At 42.6% G+C, this 19624-nt stretch overlaps 1 long non-coding RNA gene across 1 annotated transcript in view; it reads left to right on the forward strand.

Moving 5' to 3' along the window:
* The window catches only part of LOC309565002, a 403393-nt gene that overhangs the window by 7120 nt on the left and 376649 nt on the right, over positions 1-19624 (forward strand). The gene's annotated exons all lie outside the window — the stretch shown is intronic.

The raw sequence follows: 19624 nt of genomic DNA on the forward strand, positions 1-19624 counted from the left end.
ACATTAATGGCTGTGTGTTGAGTTATTTTGAGGGGACAGCAAATTTACACTCACTACTTTACATTGTAGCAAAGTGTCATTTCTTCAGTGTTGTCACATGAAAAGATATAATAAAATATTTACAAAAATGTGAGGGGTGTACTCACTTTTGTGTATATATACAGTGCCTTGCGAAAGTATTCGGCCACCTTGAACTTTGTGACCTTTTGCCACTTTTCAGGCTTCGAACATAAAGATATAAAACTGTAATTTTTTGTGAAGAATCAACAACAATTGGGACACAATCATGAAGTGGAACGAAATTTATTGGATATTTCAAACTTTTTTAACAAATAAAAAACTGGAAAATTGGGCGTGCAAAATTATTCAGCCCCCTTAAGTTAATACTTTGTAGCGCCACATTTTGCTGCAATTACAGCTGTAAGTCGCTTGGGGTATGTCTCTATCAGTTTTGCACATCAAGAGACTGAAATTTTTGCCCATTCCTCCTTGCAAAACAGCTCGAGCTCAGTGAGGTTGGATGGAGAGCGTTTGTGAACAGCAGTTTTCAGTTCTTTCCACAGATTCTCGATTGGATTCAGGTCTGGACTTTGACTTGGCCATTCTAACACCTGGATATGTTTATTTGTGAACCATTCCATTGTAGATTTTGCTTTATGTTTTGGATCATTGTTTTGTTGGAAGACAAATCTCCATCCCAGTCTCAGGTCTTTTGCAGACTCCATCAGGTTTTCTTCCAGAATGGTCCTGTATTTGGCTCCATCCATCTTCACATCAATTTTAACCATCTTCCCTGTCTCTGCTGAAGAAAAGCAGGCCCAAACTATGATGCTGCCCCCACCATGTTTGACAGTGGGGATGGTGTGTTCAGGGTGATGAGCTGTGTTGCTTTTAGGCCAAACATAACGTTTTGCATTGTTGCCAAAAAGTTTAATTTTGGTTTCATCTGACCAGAGCACCTTCTTCCACATGTTTGGTGTGTCTCCCAGGTGGCTTGTGGCAAACTTTAAACAACACTTTTTATGGATATCTTTAAGAAATGGCTTTCTTCTTGCCACTCTTCCATAAAGGCCAGATTTGTGCAGTATACGACTGATTGTTGTCCTATGGACATAGTCTCCCACCTCAGTTCATCCAGAGTGATCATGGGCCTCTTGGCTGCATCTCTGATCAGTCTTCTCCTTGTATGAGCTGAAAGTTTAGAGGGACGGCCAGGTCTTTGTAGATTTGCAGTGGTCTGATACTCCTTCCATTTCAATATTATCGCTTGCACAGTGCTCCTTGGGATGTTTAAAGCTTGGGGAATCTTTTTGTATCCAAATCCGGGTTTAAACTTCTCCACAACAGTATCTCGGACCTGCCTGGTGTGTTCCTTGTTCTTCATAATGCTCTCTGTGCTTTAAACGGACCTCTGAGACTATCACAGTGCAGGTGCATTTATACGGAGACTGGATTACACACAGGTGGATTCTATTTATCATCATTAGTCATTTCGGTCAACATTGGATCATTCAGAGATCCTCACTGAACTTCTGGAGAGAGTTTGCTGCACTGAAAGTAAAGGGGCTGAATAATTTTGCACGCCCAATTTTTCAGTTTTTTTATTTGTTAACAAAGTTTGAAATATCAAATAAATTTCGTTCCACTTAATGATTGTGTCCCACTTTAAATTACAGTTTTATATCTTTATGTTTGAAGCCTGAAATGTGGCAAAAGGTCGCAAAGTTCAAGGGGGGCGAATACTTTCGCAAGGCACTGTATGTGTATATATATATATATATATATATATATATATATATATATATATATATAATATATAGTACTCCTCTACTATATACTTATCTAATATATATATACTCTATACCCATCTACTCTGTACTCATCTACTATTTACACATCTACTATATACTAATGTACTCTATACACATCTACTATATACTCATCTATTATATACACATCTACTATAAACACACCGATCAGCCATAACATTATGACCACTGACAGGTAAAGGGAATATTTATTATGGCATCTGAAAATTGGTGAGATATATTAGGCAGCAAGTGAACATGTTGTCCATGAAGTTGATGTGGTGAAAGCAGAAAAAAAATGTGCATCGCAGTTTTTGTGTATGGGGCTGTGAAGCCCACGGTGACCCGTGTCCACAGCCAAAAGCTTCTACAATAGTCACATGAACATCGGAATGGGACTACAGAGCAATGGAAGAAGGTGGCCTGCTCTAATGAATCACATTTTCTTTTACATCATGTGGATGCCTGGGTGCGTGTGCACCACTTCAGCAGAGGCAGTGTGATGCTTTGGGCAATGTTCTGCTGGGAAGTCTTGGGTCCTGCCATTCATGTGGATGTTACTTTGGTGTCCATGCCTCAATGGGTTGGGGCTGTTTTAGCAAAAGGGGGCCATACTCAATATTAGGTGGGTGGTCATAATGTTATGACTGATTGGTTTATATGCTCTATACACATCTACTATATATATATATATATATATATATATATATATATATATATATATATATATATATATATATATATATACTCTGTACACATCTACTATATCAGTTTAATTTTAGTATAATATCAGAGTATATTAGTATAATATCAGTTTAATATCAGTGTAGTTCGGGAGTATCAGTGCGTCACTGTCAGGGGCGGATCCAGGGGGGACAATTGCCCCCCCCCCCCCGAAAATATCACCTACTCCCAGTACAGAGTCCCAGAATCTGCAGCAGGCCAGCAGCGGCTGCACCGCCGAGAGAGCCTCTGTTCTAGTACCGTTATGACGCTGGCCTATACTTCCCCTGCACTGGTTGCTATCACCGCCTGGCGTCTAGCAACCAGTGACATCAAGACAGCCGAGAAGGAGGAGAGCGAGGCCCCAGCATTCAGAGCGGAGCCTTCTTCCTCCGCCGCAGCGCACCTAGTCAGTGTTGGCTCCACCCACTTCCTCCCTCCAGCTTCTCCAGGCAGGCAGCACGGTGAAAGATAAGAGCACAAACCCCCTTCGCCTTGCTGTGTGATGCTAGCTGCCTCCTCATCTCTAATGCTCTTCCATGGGAGCTCCTACCCCCACCAAAGCACCAGTATTGCCTATAAAAATGAGTACAATGATAAATGTATAAATCACAGAAAACGGTCAGATTTGGATGCCATTATTTTCTGAAAAAAAAAGTGCTGCCCTTTAGTATTTACATTATTGTCTAGTTGAATCCTAACCACTTAAGGGCCAGGTCTATTTCTGACACTTGTTTAGAAGTTAAAATACGTTTTTTTTTTTGCTAGAAAATTACTTAGAACCCCCAAAACAATATACAATTTTTGTTTTAGCAGGGACCCTAGAGAATAAAATGGAGATTGTTTCAATTCTTTGTCACACTGTATTTCAGCAGCGGTCTTACAAACGCAATTTTTTGGGAAAAAATACACTTGTGTGAATAACAAAAACAAGAAAACAGTAAAGTTAGCCAATTTTTCTTCTCTAATGTGAAAGATAATGTTACGCTGCATAAATTGATACCTAACATGTCATGCTTCAAAATTGTGCAGGCTCTTGGAATGGCAACAAGCTTTGATACCTAAAAATATTTATAGGCGTCACTTTAATTATTTCTACAGGTTTTAGAGTTACAGAGAAGGTCTAGTGCTGGAATTATTGCTCTCACTCTAACGATCGCGGCAATATCTCACATGTGTGGTTTGAACACCATTTACATATGTGGGCGCGACTTGCTTATGTGTTCGCTTCTGCGCGCAAGCTCAGAGGGATGGGGTGCTTTACATTTTTTTTTCTTATTTATTTTATTTTGATTTTTACACTGTCCCTTTTAAAAAAAAAAATTTTGATAATTTTTATTCTGTCTTTCTTTAACCACTTCCCGTCCACCCACCGTCAAATGATGGCGGAGCGGTGCAGCTATTGTTCTGGGATGCCGTCATATGACGGCGCACCGTAACAGCCTTAGTCGCGCGCAGTGCAGGGATTGTGGCCGCGCCGTGTTGCTAGGACACAGCGCGACCCCGATCTTGGTAAAGAGTCAATGACTTGGCTCTTTACCCATGTGATCGGCTGTGTCCGATCACATCCGGTCACATGTAAATGAGGAAGTGCTGTTATTCGACTCTCCTCGCCTCACACTGTGAGAGTGTGTGGCGAGGAGAGCCAATCAGCGGCTCCTCCTCAAAGGGGAACCTAGAAAAGGTAATCAGGGCACTGATCATTAGTGCCCTGATTACAGAAAAGCTCAAAAACAATGCCCACCATTAGTGCCCACAATCAGTGCCCATAGTGTTGCCAGTTAGTGCCTGCTCATTTGTGCTGCCCATCAGTGCCACCTGTCAGTGCCCGTCAGTGCCGCCCATCAGTGTCCATTAGTGCCGCCGTCAGTGCCGCCTCTCAGGGCCTTTCAGTACTCATCAGTGCCACCTATCACTGTCATATTATCATATTAGTACCTCCTCATCAGTACCACCTCATCAGTGCAGCCTATCAGTGCTGCCTCATCAGTGCACATCAGTGAAGGAGAAAAACTACTTATTTTCAAAATTTACTCACAGAAAATAAGAAAAACAATTTTTTTTTCAAAATTTTCTGTCTTTTTTTTTGTAAGAAATAAAAAACCCAGTGGTGATTAAATATACATATTGAAGTAGTTAATGTGAGATCTGGGGTCAAAAGGTCCTCAAATCTCACATTTATACCTAAAAGCAAAAAAAAAATCAAAAATAATATGTTAAATACAGTTCTGTGCGCATCACCTTATTTTCTGGCAGTGCCCCTCCTGAGACTAGACTCTGGATCTGCCCCGGTCACTGTCTGCCCATAGATAGTAGAAGGAAACTTCTTGGGAAAAGTTCTTTGGTTTTTCTAACCATAAGGGGTGTCCAATTGATGTTTGTTTTTCGACCAAAGTGAGGAGAAAATTGTAAGTAGCGGGTGGAGAATTTTCTTCAATGAACACATTTCTCAGTGTATGTATTTTTCATTCAGTAAAGTCCATTCCTTCCAAGATAAAATGTTAAAAGCAAACAAAATCTTTCAAACAACATTTAAATGTTCTGAGTATTTTTCTACTAATTTCCCTAGGACTATTCATACAAAGTTCTATCCATCTGTGGCCAGTATAGGAGTACCAGTGTCAGGCCCCTTTCACATGAGGTGGAATCCACTTTGCTCAGCATGGGATCTGTCCACTGATTGGAGCAGAGCGGAGGATGACAGGTCTGTGTCCACTCACAGAAAGGCCACAGACAGAGCCCACTTTGTTCTATGGGCAGTCGGGTGTAAACAGACTCGGCTGTCTGTTTACACCAGGGGTGTCATACTCAATGTAATCGCGGGCCGCATCAGCATTATTATTGCCCTCAAAAGGGCCGGTTGTATCTGTAAGACTAGATGTCCAGAGCATCCCCTACTCTTACATAAGATGTCAAGAGCCTCCCCACCATCAGAAATTGAGTCCCCCACCCTCCCTTACATCACAGTGCATTTCCTTATCTTGTGCTGTTGCTGGGAAGAAGCTGTAGGCATTGCTGTAAAGCAAAACGTACAGGTTCTGGAGGAGGACCAAAAGAGGGCTGGAGCTCTCCTGCAGCTGCAAGAGAGGTGCATGGGCCACATGAAATGGCCTTGAGGGCCAGATTCGGCCCGCGGGCCTTGTGTTTGACACCTGTGGTTTACACTCAACTACTTCCAATCTGATGAGTGTAAACTGAAAGGGACAGATCCCCTTCCGTTTTTTTAGTTTTATTTTAGCAGTCTGGGTCAGATTAGAGGTAGGTGGGTGTAAACGAACAGTACAGTAGTCCATTAAACACCAGCCGGTCCATAGGGATTCATGGAACTTTAAATCCGGTCCACCAAAAAAACCAACAGATGGACCTGATCGGATTGCACATGTGAAAATGGCCTTTGGGTAATGTCAGTGTAGTTACAGTGTATCAGTGTAGTATGAGAGTATCAGTGTAATATTAGTATAGTTACAGTGTACTATCAGTGTATCAATGTAGTATCAGTGTACTATCAAGTCTATTTATTCAATGTGTCAGTGTAGTATAAACATGTTAGTGTTTGTTTACTGTAGTATTAGTGTAGTATAAGAGTGTCAATGTAGTTCTAGAGTATCCGTGTATTATCAGTGTATTATTGTCAGTAATATCAGTGTAGTATAAGAGTGTCAGTGTTTTATTAGTGTAGCATAAGAGTATCTGTGTATTAGTGTCAGTGTAATATCAGTGTAGTATAAGAGTATTAGTGTTAGTGTAATATCAGTGTATTAGTATCAGTGTAAAATCAGTGTAGTATAAGAGTATCAGTGTATTAGTGTCAGTGTATTAGTGTCAGTGTATTAGTGTCAGTGTAATATCAGTGTAGTATAGGAGTGTCAGTGTATTAGTGTCAGTGTAATATCTAGGGATGCACCGAAATGAAAATTTTGGGCCGAAACCGAAACCGAAAATGCAGGATGCCCTTGGCCGAAAACCGAAACCGAAAATTACTTTTTCCCCCCAAAAAATTTGTGCTGCATTAGTGCAACCAGTGTCAGTGCAACCAGTGTTAATTAACACTGATACTGGTCGCACTAATGCAGCACAAAGGGGTTAATTACCTGCCACTGGTCGATCACTAATAGATGAGTGACCAGCAGTGACAATACATTAACCCCTCATGCTTCATAATACAAATACCATTGGTAAGCTGCCTCAGCTCCCCCCCCATCTCCCCCCCCACCCCCACTGCCTCAGCGTCCCCCTCCTCGGGTGTCCTGCATTCAAAAGTCCCGCCTCTGGCCGGCGGCACTGCCTCTCAATGACGTCCCTACTACGATCTGTGCATTATGAATGGACATACCAGGCGGGGGGGGGGGCGGGGCGAGCGGCCGCTATAGATAGAACTAATGTGATCATTCACTGTCAGCTCAGCACGTCTATGTGTGAATGAGAACAGAACTGAGCTGACACCGGGCGGGGGGGCGGGCGGAGCAGCCGCTATTAGCTGTAACTATGTGAGAGCTTCACTTCCCTCTGAGAGGAGATACATGCCTGACAGTGAAGTGAAGCGCTCACATAGTTACAGCTAATAGCGGCCGCTCCGAAGGTGTCAGCTCAGTTCTGTTCTCATTCACACAAGTCGCGCTGAGCTGACAGGGATAATTCACATAGTTCTATCTATAGCGGCCGCTCGCCCCGCCTGGTATGTCCATTCATAATGCACAGATCGTAGTAGGGACGTCATTAAGAGGCGGTGCTGCCGGCCAGAGGCTGGACTTTTAAAACCTGCCCTGCCCTGCGCTGCGCCCTCCTCCTTCCCCACGGCAGCCATATTTATTTTCGGCACTGTTAACCCATTATCGGCCGAAATGAGATAGGCTCATTTTCGGCCGATAATTTCGGTGGCCGAAATTTCGGTGCATCCCTAGTAATATCAGTGTAGTATAAGAGTGTCAGTGTATTAGTGTCAGTGTAATATCAGTGTAGTATAAGAGTGTCAGTGTAATATCAGTGTAGTATAGGAGTATCAGTGTATTAGTATCAGTATAACATTAGTGTAGTATAGGAGTATCAGTGTATTAGTGTCAGTGTAATATCAGTGTAGTCTTATGCCCCGTACACACGTGCAGATTATCTGCAGACTTTTGTCTGCAGACTTACCTTTTCTATGTAGTGCAAGGGCCTGCCAGATTGCATACAAATTGAAAGTGTTTAGGTTTGACCTCATATTATATGGTTTTGGTAAGTCTGCAGACAAAAGTCTGCAGATAATCTGCACGTGTGTATGGGGCATTCGTGTATGAGTGTAGTATCAGTGTCCTGCCATTGTATGTTTTACTTCTTACCCGTGTGGGTGAATGAAGGAATTTCTGTATTACGGAACACATTGATGACTGTCCATGATCAGCCTGTTATAGGAAATCCAGCAGCCAGCGCTGAGAGAAAACTAAGGATTTGTATTTCTGTCCATGCAGTCCTGGAATTTACACAGCCCTGTTACACAGCACAGTCCTGTCTGGCAGGGCAGGAGACCTGATTTTTTTCCGCTGCTTTTAAAGTGCTACTTCACCTTTTTGAGAAAAAAATGAAAATGTGAACTACAGTGGATTTAAAAAGTCTACACATCCCTGTTAAAATGTCAGGTTTCTGCGATATAAAAAAATGAGACAACGATAAATCATTTCCAAACTTTTTTACCTTTAATGTGACCTATAAACTCAGTTGAAAAACAAATTTAAATCCTTTTTTTTTTTTTGGGGGGGTTGCATAAGTGTACACACCCGGTTATAACTGAAGATGTAGCAGTGTTCAGAATCAAGCAATCACTTTAAAACTTATGTTAAATCAGTCAGTACACACCTGCCATCATTTAAAGTGCCCCTGATTAACCCCAAATAAAGTTCAGCTGTTCTAGTAGGTCTTTCCTGACATTTTCTTAGTCACATTCTAAAGCAAAAGCCATGGTCCGCAGAGCACTTCCAGAGGGATCTCATTGTTAAAAGGTATCAGTCAGAAGAAGGGTACAAAAGATTTTCCAAGGCATTAGATAAACCATGGAACACAGTGAAGATAGTCATCATCAAGTGGAGAAAATATGGCACAACAGTGATATTACCAAGAACTGGACGTCCCTCCAAAATTGATGAAAAGACGAGAAGAAAACTGGTCAGGGAGGCTGCCAAGAGGCCTACAGCAACATGAAAGGATCTGCAGGAATATCTGGCATGTAATGGCTGTGGTACATGTGACCACAATCTCCCGTATTCTTCATATGTCTGGGCTATGGGGTAGAGTGGCAAGACGGAAGCCTTTTCTTACGAACAGTTCCAAATACCAGTCAATATTGGCACAAAACCTTCAGGCTTCTGCTAGAAAGCTGAACATGAAGAGGAACTTCATATTTCAGCATGACAACGACTCAAAGCATACATCCAAATCAACAAAGGAATGGCTTCACCGGAAGAAGATTAAAGTATTGGAATGGCCCAGCCAGAGCCCAGACCTCAATCTGATTGAAAATATGTGCGGTGACCGGAAGAGGGCTGTGCACAGGAGATGTCCTCGCAGTCTGACAGATTTGGAGTGTTTTTGCAAAGAAGAGTGGGCAAATATTGCCAAGTCAAGATGTGCCATGCTGATTGACTCATACCCAAAAAGACTGAGTGCTGTAATAAAATCAAGGTGCTTCAACAAAGTATTAGTTTAAGGGTGTGCACAATTATGCAGATATATTATTTTAGTTTTTCATTTTTACTTCCCTCCACCTAAAAGATTTCAGTTTGTTGTTCAACTGAGTTGTACGGTTTATAGGTCACACTAAAGGTGGAAAAAGTTCTGAAATGATTTATCTTTGTCTCATCTTTTTACATACCAGAAACCTGTCATTTTATCAGGGGGGTGTAGACTTTTTATATCCACTGTACCACCGTACACCTCCCTCCTTCTCATCCCCACTGTACTTACTTCCGGGGATGTACAGCTCTGCTTACATTCCAGCACAATACCTGAGTACTGGGATGACTGCACTCCTGCACATGCGTGGAAGTGACATGATTCTATGCCGGCCAACCAAGACAACCAAAGACCAGCAGCTGAAAGTAGCCAGGCCGAAGGTGCTGTTGCTGTTGAGGGCTGTTGGAACTAAAGTAAGGATTTGTGCCTTTATTTCGGCATAAAAGTTTTGTATTTGGGTTTGGTTACACTTTAAAGAAAAACTTCACGCATTCCCATGCATTTCTTATTCATTATTTCCCAATGTTCCACCTAACTTTTTTATCTTGGAAACATGGATACATTTCTTTCTTACACAAAACTGGAATCAAGCCTATGGCTAAAGCCTCATTTTAGTCAAAAGGGACATTACTTAGGCAGCCCATTGATAATTTGAGGTGGATGGGGGAAGCTTCCCGCTGAGCCTTTCTATTCTTACAGTGGGGAGACTTCCAAGCCATCAGAATACACTGATCAGCATTGCTGCCCATAGCCTGCAGCACTGATCGAGTGGCAAAAATCCCACAGGTCGGTTGTACAGAAGTTAATTGGTAGATCGACTGCTGTACACCCAGCCTGCCCATATATGGATCGAAATTCGTCTGGTTCAGCAGGGACCATGTATGGCCGGCTTTACTATCAATGAGATGTGCTGCTGGCTCCTGTTTTAACCACTTCAATCCCGGGCACTTTCATCCCCTTCCTGCCCAGGCCAATTTTCACCTTTCAGTGCAGTCACACTTTGAATGACAATTACGCAATCATGCAACACTGTACCTAAATTACATTTTTTTTTTTTTTGAGACAAATAGAGCTTTCCTTTGGTTGTATTTAATCACCGAGTTTAATTTTTTTTGGTAAATAAACCAAAAATTTTAAAATAAAAAATAAAATAAAAGATTTTTGTTGGTTTCTGTTATAACATTTAGAAATTACTAATTTTTCTTCTTCATTGATGAGCGCTGATGAGGCTACACTGATGGGCAGTAATGAGGTGACACTGATAGGCGGCACTGATTGGCACCAATGAGGTTGCACTGATAATCAGGGCACGGATGATCAGTGCCCTGATTATCAGTGTAAATGCTGTACTCACTGTGCCTCCACAGGTCAGTTCTCCTTTCCTCACATGTGGTCTCTTAGAGCTTTAGTGGCATTTTTTTTTTAAAGCAAAAAATGCGTTCAGACGGAAGTTTATTGGCATTTGAAACACCAAATGCTTGTAACAGCGTATAAACGCGTCTAAACGCAGTAGGGCTCCTTTCACGCGGTCCACCTCCGTTGCCGGACTCCGTGCTGCTCAGCGGGGAATTGATACGCCGATCCCCGCTGAGCAGGTAGGTGACAACTCCCTCTCCGTTCTGTGTGCGGAGAGGGAGGTGTCAGAGCCCTGCTGTACTCTATAGGGGAATCGGATTAGAGTGGACCGACCTGTCTGCTCTCATCCGATCCGATCCCCTGGATGGATGGAAAATAGGGTTTCCATCCGTCCGGATTTAATGTATAGGATCGGAACTGGATAGCAGCAGGTGTCAGCGGACATGTCTCCGCTGACATCCGCTGCCCCATAGGGATGCATGGAGGATCCTATCATGTCCGACTAAAAAACTGGCAGGCGGATCTGATCGGATTGTTCGTGTGAAAGGGGCCTTACTCGCATTTATAGGCATTTTTTTTTATAGGTGTTTTCAATGGGGATACATTTTTGACCATTTTACAACGTAAAAACGCTTCTAAACGCAAACACCGCTAAATGTGGCAAAACTGATGTTTTTAACTGTCGGTTACTAGCTGTCAGGCTCCAGGATTCAGGAGAGGTTTATAAACGTCCTGTGTATATGAAGCCTTACAAAGTAAAACTTTCAGTGCACAGTGTGTTTGCCTTTCGTAAATCCACCCTAATGTTTCAGGACCATGCCGGGACCTTTCATAAGGTCTATGTTCCTATTGTTGGATGTTCTCTTTATATGTTTGCTATATATCTATCACATACCTGATGAAGGGACTCTAAATGGTCCTGAAACTATGGGGTTTATTTACTAAAGCTGCAGGGTGCAAAATCTGGTGCAGCTCTCGAAACCAATCAGCTTTTAGTTTTTTTTGTCAAAGCTTAGCCCCGTACACACGTACCGATGGTCGGCATACAAATGTTCCTCTTTTCTCCCCGGGATGTCGGTGTCTGCTGAAAAGTGCAAAGACAGCACAAGGACAGCACAAGAATTTTGTCCGCCGACTGCAGAAGTGATGTCATGTAATGGTTAACTTTCCCTGTGTTTTCTATTTTCTGAGCATGCCCAGTCTTGCAAATCTGCGGTCTGTCGGCCGAATTGTGTACTGACAGGCGAACAATCGTCCGTTCTGGTGTCGGCATACAAATATTTTCATGTTTGCACGAAAGACTTTTGTCCGCGGATTGTGCGCAGACATCTGTCGGAGGCACCATACTAACACGCGTACAATCGGCAGATCCTTCGTCCACCGACGTTTGTATGCCGACGATCGGTACGTGTGTACGGGCCTTTACTTGAACATGCTGACGTTAGAAACTGATTGGTTCTATCACAAGGGGATTGATGCCGCTCCAGGTGGGAAATGAGTATCCAATCTACACTGGGTGCACTTCTAGTCCGTGGACCATAGAAGTAACTATTGTATAGAAAATGGTTGACAGCACTTCAGTGTCAGCGGATAAAAAAGTCTTTATTTCTCCATAAAAGCTGATTGACTACCATGCACAGCTGCACCAGATTTTGCACTCTCCAATATTAGTAAATCAACCACAATGTCTTTCTATTCAATCATAGAATACGGAAGAGCTCTGCGCTTTGAAATAAGCTTTTTGATATGGTGATTACATCCATGTTGTCTAGAAAAAACATGCTCAGTGTAACCTGCATTGTCATTTTCTCCCCCTCCCATATCATTATTTTAGGGGGAGTAGGTACCTAGTTTTGGCAGATACCTGATCCAAGTGGAAGTTCTTCTCCCCCCTCCCTCCCTGCAGTCTTCTGGGACACGTCACAGGTCCCTAAAGACTGTGGGACCATACACAAATCGCAGCGCAGCACAGCTCCAACATGAGCAGTGGGCATCCAGCTGTGAAGCCGCAAGCAGCACAGCCGGCTTCCCACAGTTATGATGCCAGCACTGGGATTCCGAAAGCTAGTGAGGATGGCGCTGGATCCCTGGAAAGGTAAGTGTCCTGTTATTAACCACTTGAAGACCAAGACTTTTTCTGACATTTGTTGCTTACATGTTAAAATCAGTATTTTTTGCTAGAAAATTACTTAGAACCTCCAAACATTATATATTTTTTAGCAGAGACCCTAGAGCAGGGATTCCTAAACTATGGCCCTGCAGCTGTTGCAGAACTACACATCCTATGAGGCATTGTAAAACTCTGACATTCACAGACATGACTAGGCATGATGGGTATTGTAGTTCCTGAACAACTGGAGGGCCGTAGTTTGGGAATCCCTGCCCTAGAGTATAAAATGGCGGTTGTTGCAATATTTTATGTCATGCTGTATTTGCGCAGTGGTCCTTTTAAATGCAATTTTTTTTAAAGGAAAAAATTCACTCCAATTAATTAAAAACTAAAACAGTAAAGTTAGCCCCATTTTTTTTAGTACAATGTGAAAAATGATGTTGCGCCGAGTAAATATATACCTGTCATGCTTTAAAACAGAAACATGTCATGCTTTAAAAATGCGCACACTCGTGGAATGGCAACAAACTGCGGTACTTAAAAATCTCCATAGCTGACATTTTAAAAATGTTTTTCAGGTTACCTGTTTAGAGTTACAGAGGAGGTCCTGGTGTAAAATTATTGCTCTCACTCTAACGATCGCAGCAATAGCTCACATGTGTGGCTTGAACACTGTTTCAGTGTTTCACAGTTTTTTCCTTATTTATTTTACTTTTTATTTTTACACTTTCCTTTAAATTTTCTACTAACAAGGAACACAGATCTCTCTCTTCCTGCAGTCAGTCCATTCCCCCTAAAGTTAGAAAGCACTCCCTAGGAGCACATTTAACCCTTTGATCGCCCCTGATGTTAACCCCTTCCCTGCCAGTGTCATTTATACAGTAACAGTGCATATTTTTAGCACTGATTACTGTATTGGTGTCACTGGTCCCCCCAAAAGCGTCAGTGTCAGATCTGTCCGCTGCAATGTCGCGCCCTGCTAAAAATCGCTGATCACCACCATTACTAATTAAAACAATACATTTTTTTTAAAAAGTCCATAAATCTATCCCATAGTTTTTAAACGCCATAGTTTTTGCGCAAATTAATCAATATACGCTTTTTGGGTTTTTCTTTAACAAAAATATGTAGCAGAATACAAATTGGCCTAAACTGATAAAGAAATGTGATTTTTATAAATTTTCAAAAATCGCAATTCTTTGTCAGTTTAGGCGAATTTGTATTCTGCTACATATTTGTGGTAAAAAACAATCCCAATAAGTGTATAGTGATGTGACTTCTTTCAATGCTACTAGGCACAGTGTTTGACTGTGTACTTCTGAGTAACTGGAATTATTTATGGTGGATAGAGATGTCATTACACACTAATGCTTCGTACACACGCAACGATTGTTGGCCGCCCGATCGGCCGTCTTTTGTCCAGTGTTGTTGTGTTGGTTGAAATGTGCTCTAGACTGCACACCAATTTTGTCGGCCAACAACAACCAACTTCAGAAGTGATGTCATGTGCTGGTTTAATTTCCGTGTGCTTTTTCTTCTCTGAGCATGCCCAGTCTTGCTCATCTGATTTTTGTCTGCCGAAATCTGTACTGACTGATGGAAAATCGGCCGTTCTGTTGACGGCCAACAAAAATTTTATAGCATGCACACCAGATTTTGTTCGGCCGAAAAGTCGCAGTCGGTTGTCGGAAGCATCATACTAACAAGCCGACAATCGGACGTTGGCCGAAAATTCACGGCCAACAATCGTTGCGTGTGTACGAGGCTTAAGTCTACATTTACATCTGTGCATTTGCTGTTGAGCTAGTTTGTGCAGGCACAGCAACCAATTCATTTAAATGGGCTGCTGTACCTGTGGGAAATGCAGAGAAAAGGTCCCCAACACCCCGCCACGTTTTCCAATGTGTGGTGGTGCCCTCCATGTCTGCTAAACAACAGCGTATTTTGTCTGTGGATGTGGGAATGCCTGCAATTTACATGTATTACTGCACCTACAATAGTGTGACCCTATCCTGACACTAGACTCAGTGCTAAGTGCAACTTGGATTTTGCATGCAGCCTCTTAAGTGTGCCCTGCACTAAGCCCAGTGTCAATGAGTGCCAACATTCATGTCCACTATAGAGAACTATTGTCTCTGAAAAATACATCTGCATGCTGCATTTAGGAACCCCAGGGGGAGACAGCAAACAGTATGGATCCTCTCACAGTCAGATGGATTAAATTGGAGTCTGGAAACCTTTTGCTGCAATCTATTCAGGTTAGTGAGGATGAAACAAACTAACAGTGGGTGAAGTACTGAGCAAGCAAGATTGGAACAAAAACTGGTTGATCCTGCTGTTCTCTATCTCCCCATTTTGTTCATGTCCCAAATGCAGTTGGGGATTTTGCAGAGCAGTGTTGGCAGCTAGTGCATATGCTCAGTTTTCAGAGTTTCAGTGCTGAACTTTTTCTCCCTATCACATCCGAGCAGCCCATGTGACCATAGAGCCACACATGTAGGGATATAAACAGTGGTAAATGACAGCCCACTCCCTCCCTCCTCCTTCTCTATGCCGACCTACCGGTTAAACACAGTGGGGGTGGGATATATCATCTTGATTGATGGAGGCTTCCCTTCCCATGTTATTCTAAGACACAGGCTGGAGGGTCATGACACAGCCTGTGACTGTCAGAAATCCACCCATACCATGGTATTGCCAAAAAAGAATAAACATTTGATTTCAAATATATACACTGTTAAAAAAAATTAAAGAAACACTTTTTTTTATCAGAGTATAGCATCAAGTCAATTAACCACTTGCCTACTGTGCACTTAAACCCCCTTCCCATCCAGACCAATTTTTAGCTTTCAGTGCTCTCACACTTTGAATGACAATTGCGCGGTCATGCAACACTGAACCCATATACATTTTTCGTCCTTTTTTTCATAGAAATGGAGCTTTCTTTTGATGGTATTTATTCACCGCTGGGCTTTTTATTTTGTGCGCTATAAATGAAAAAAGATCGCAAATTTTAAAAAAAAACGTTTTTTTTTTAGTTTCTGTTATAAAATTTTGCAAATTAGTAATTTTTCTTCATAAATTTTGGCCAAAATTTATACTTCTACATATCTTTGGTAAAAATAACCCAAATAAGTGTATATTATTTGGTCTGTGTGAAAGTTAGAGAGTCTACAAGCTATTATGCTAATCATTAAAAATTTATCACACTTAATGTACTGACAGCCTATCTCATTTTTTGAGACCCTAACAAGCCAGGAAAGTACAAATGACCCCCAAATGACCCTTTTTTGGAAAGTAGACATTCCAAGGTATTTAATAAGAGGCATAGTGAGTTTTTTGAAGTTGTCATTTTTTCCCACAGATCTTTGCAAAATTACATTTTTTTTTTTTTTACAAAATTGTCATATTCAACAGGTTATTTCTCTCACATGGCATATGCATACTTACAACTACACCCCAAAACACATTCTGCTACTCCTCCTGAGTATGGCGATACCACATGTGTGAGACTTTTTTACAGTCTACTCATATAGAGAGGCCCAACATGCAAGGAGCACCATCAGGCATTCTAGGAGCATAAACTACACATCTTACTTGTTGACCACCTATTACACTTTTGATGGCCCTGGAGCACCAGGACAATGGAAACGCCCACTAAATGACCCCATTTTGGAAAGCACACACCCCAACGTATAATCTATGAGGCATAATGACTCTTTTGAACATGTCATTTTTTTGCAGAAGTTTTTGGAAAATGTGGGAAAAAAATGAAAACTCATTTTTTTTACACAATGTTTTCCATTTATAAGATATTTCCAACACATAGCATGTACATAGCAAAAATGGCACCCCAAAATACATTCTGCTACTCCTCCTGAGTATGGCGATACCACATGTTTGAGACTTTTTTATAGCCAGGCCACATACAGAGGTCCAACATTGAAGTAGCACCTCCAGGCGTTCTCGGAGCATAAAATACACTTTTCATTTCTCAACCACCTATTACACTTTTGAAGGCCCTGGAGCACCAGCACAATGGAAAAGCCCACTAAATGACCCCATTTTGGAAAGCAAACACCCCAACGTATAATCTATGAGGCATAATGAGTCTTTTGAACATGTCATTTTTTTCCAGAATCTTTCGGAAAATGTGGAAAAAAAATGAAAACGCATTTTGTTTACACAAAGTTGTCCATTTATAAGATATTTCCAACACATAGCATGTACATAGCAAAAATGACACCCCAAAATACATTCTGCTACTCCTCCTGAGTATGGCGATACCACATGTGTGAGACTTTTACGCAGTCAGGTCACATACAGAGGCCCAACATGCAAAGAACACCATCAGGTGTTCTAGGGACACATAGCATGCACATACCATGAATTACCATGAATTACACCCCAAAATACATTCTGCTGAGCAAAGGGTAAACAAAAGCTTACCTGTAGTTTTAGAAGTACAGTTGTTCACAGGAGTTGAGTCCAGGCAGAAGGCAGGGACTTGGTCAGCAACATTGCATGCAATTCTCCAGGCAAGGATACCAGTCCAGTGTCAGTGCAGGCCGAGATATTGTGAGCAGTGCTGGTGTGGTCAGTTCATGTGGCAGGCAGAGGCATGATGGTAGTAAGTCCTGCAGGCAGAAGTAGGGTCTCTGTCGGGATAGAATGGGGACAGGGGTAGAGGCTTCTCCCACCCAAATCGCTTTGAAGCCTCCGGGATCCAGACCCTAATCTGAGAAGAAGAAAAACAAAAAAAATTGTTTTCTTCATCCAGAAAAACAATTCTGGTCCCCTCACATATGCGAGACCCCTGTGGTATGAATCCCACTACTTCAAGAGGCAGACAAAAATCGTGGTCAAACAGTCCAGGGTCAGTTCCAGAGCAGGCAGAGGTATGTACAAAATCAGCAGGCAAAGGCGTGGTCAAATAACAGTCCGGAGTCAGTTCCAGATCAGGCAGAGGTATGTACAGAATCAGCAGGCAGAAGCATGGTCAAAAAACAGGCCATGGTCAGTTCCGGAGCAGGCAGACATATGTACAAAATCAGCAGGTAAAGGCGTCGTTGAATAACAGGCCAGGGTCATTTCAGGAGCATACAGTGGCATAAGGGGTGAAGGTGGAGGACTACCTTTACCATACTTCACTAATAATTTAGACAAGTATGGTAAGGGCGGAAACAGTCTTCTACACAGAGGCCTGGTTGGGAAGGACACTGGGGACAATAATAACGGGTGTCTTTTCTAACTCCTGCCTTGGTACACACCCTACATTTTTTCTGCCGTCTTCTGTCTGTTTGTGTGTGAGGGATTTTACTGGGAAAATGGCATTCAGGAAGTCTACTGATTACGTCAGATCGAATGTTTTCTGGTGGGCCGTTTGGAAATATAAGGGCAGTGAAGATTTCCTCCAGGTAATAAAGGAAGGGTTGGGGGCTTTCGGTGGACTTGCGGTATATTATGTACGAATTGTATGTGGCTAAATGAAAAAGATAAATTGCTACTTTTTTGTACCAATGATATGTACGTCTTTTGGGTAGATAGGTTTCCATCATTTGGTCGTTGAAATCCACTCCACCCATGAACAAGTTGTACTCATGTACACACGTTGGCTTTCGGATTGGGCCATTCCTTCTTCGGACTTCCACGTAGTTGTCATTGTGGATTGAAGACAGCATGTACACGTCTCTTCTGTCCCTCCCATTCACAGCCAGAACTTCCTCATTTCGCAGACTCGCCGCCTCCCCTCTTCTCAGCTTGGTGTTAACGAGCTTTTGAGGAAAGCCTTTCCTGTTTTTTCGGACCGTGCCAAATGCAGGAGTCTTCTTTCTGTGAAGGTTTCGGAACAGGGGCAAACTTGTGTAGAAGTTATCTACGTAAAGGTGGTAGCCTTTTTCTAGGAGAGGGTAAATGAGGTCCCAAACAACTTTCCTGCTTGATCCCAAGTAGTCCGGACATTCAGGGGGATGCAGCTGGGTGTCCTTCCCTTCGTACACCCTGAAGGCATATGTGTACCCTGTGGCTCAGTCACATAACTTATACACCTTCACCCCGTAGCGGGCCCGCTTGCTGGGAATAAATTGTTTGATGCCCAGCCTGCCGGTAAATTTAACCAGGGACTCATCCACACATACATGTTGGTCTGGGGTAAATAATTGAGGGAATATTTCCGAAAAATAATTTAGAAGTGGCCGAATTTTATAAAGCTTGTCAAATGCTGGGGAATTTCGGGGAGGGCACTGGGTATTGTCATTAAAATGGAGGAACCTCATTATCATCAAATACCTGGCCCTGGGCATTACTGCAGAGTAGATGGGCATATGGTAGATAGGTTTGGTTGACCAATATGCTTGCAATTCATTTTTTTTATTGAGTCCCATGTTGAAGGTGAGGCCTAAAAAGATCTTGAACTCCTCCACCGTTAGGTCTCTCCACTCAAAGGGACGGGATTAAAATGACGTGGGGTTACTCCGAATAAATTGTTATGCATACAGGTTGCACTGGGCCACAATTGACGTCAGCAGGTCCTCCGTAAAAATGAAACTGAAGTAGTCTATTGGGGCAAAGTTCTCCGTGTTAACCTGGACTCCTGGCTGGGCAGTGAAAGTGGGGATGATGGCTTCTCCTGAGTTGGGAGGAAGCCACAAGGGGTTCTGAAGGGCATAGGGAAGGCTGGCGTTGGTCCTAACCTTTTGGGGGTGAGGTGACACCCCCCCCACTTGAACTTGGCCTTTCTTGCCAAGGCACTGCGGTGCTGGTGGATGGCTCTGCGGAGCTGGTGGATGGCACTGCGGAGCTGGTGGATGGCACTGCGGAACTGGTGGATGGCACTGCCTCCTCCTCACCAGAACGCCTTAGTTTGGCAGGCACGCAGTATTCTTCCTCGTCGGAGTCGGTCTGCGTCCCGCTGCTTATGACC

Source organism: Pelophylax lessonae, assembly GCF_965119305.1.
Source record: "Pelophylax lessonae genome assembly, chromosome: 10".
Taxonomy (NCBI): domain Eukaryota; kingdom Metazoa; phylum Chordata; class Amphibia; order Anura; family Ranidae; genus Pelophylax; species Pelophylax lessonae.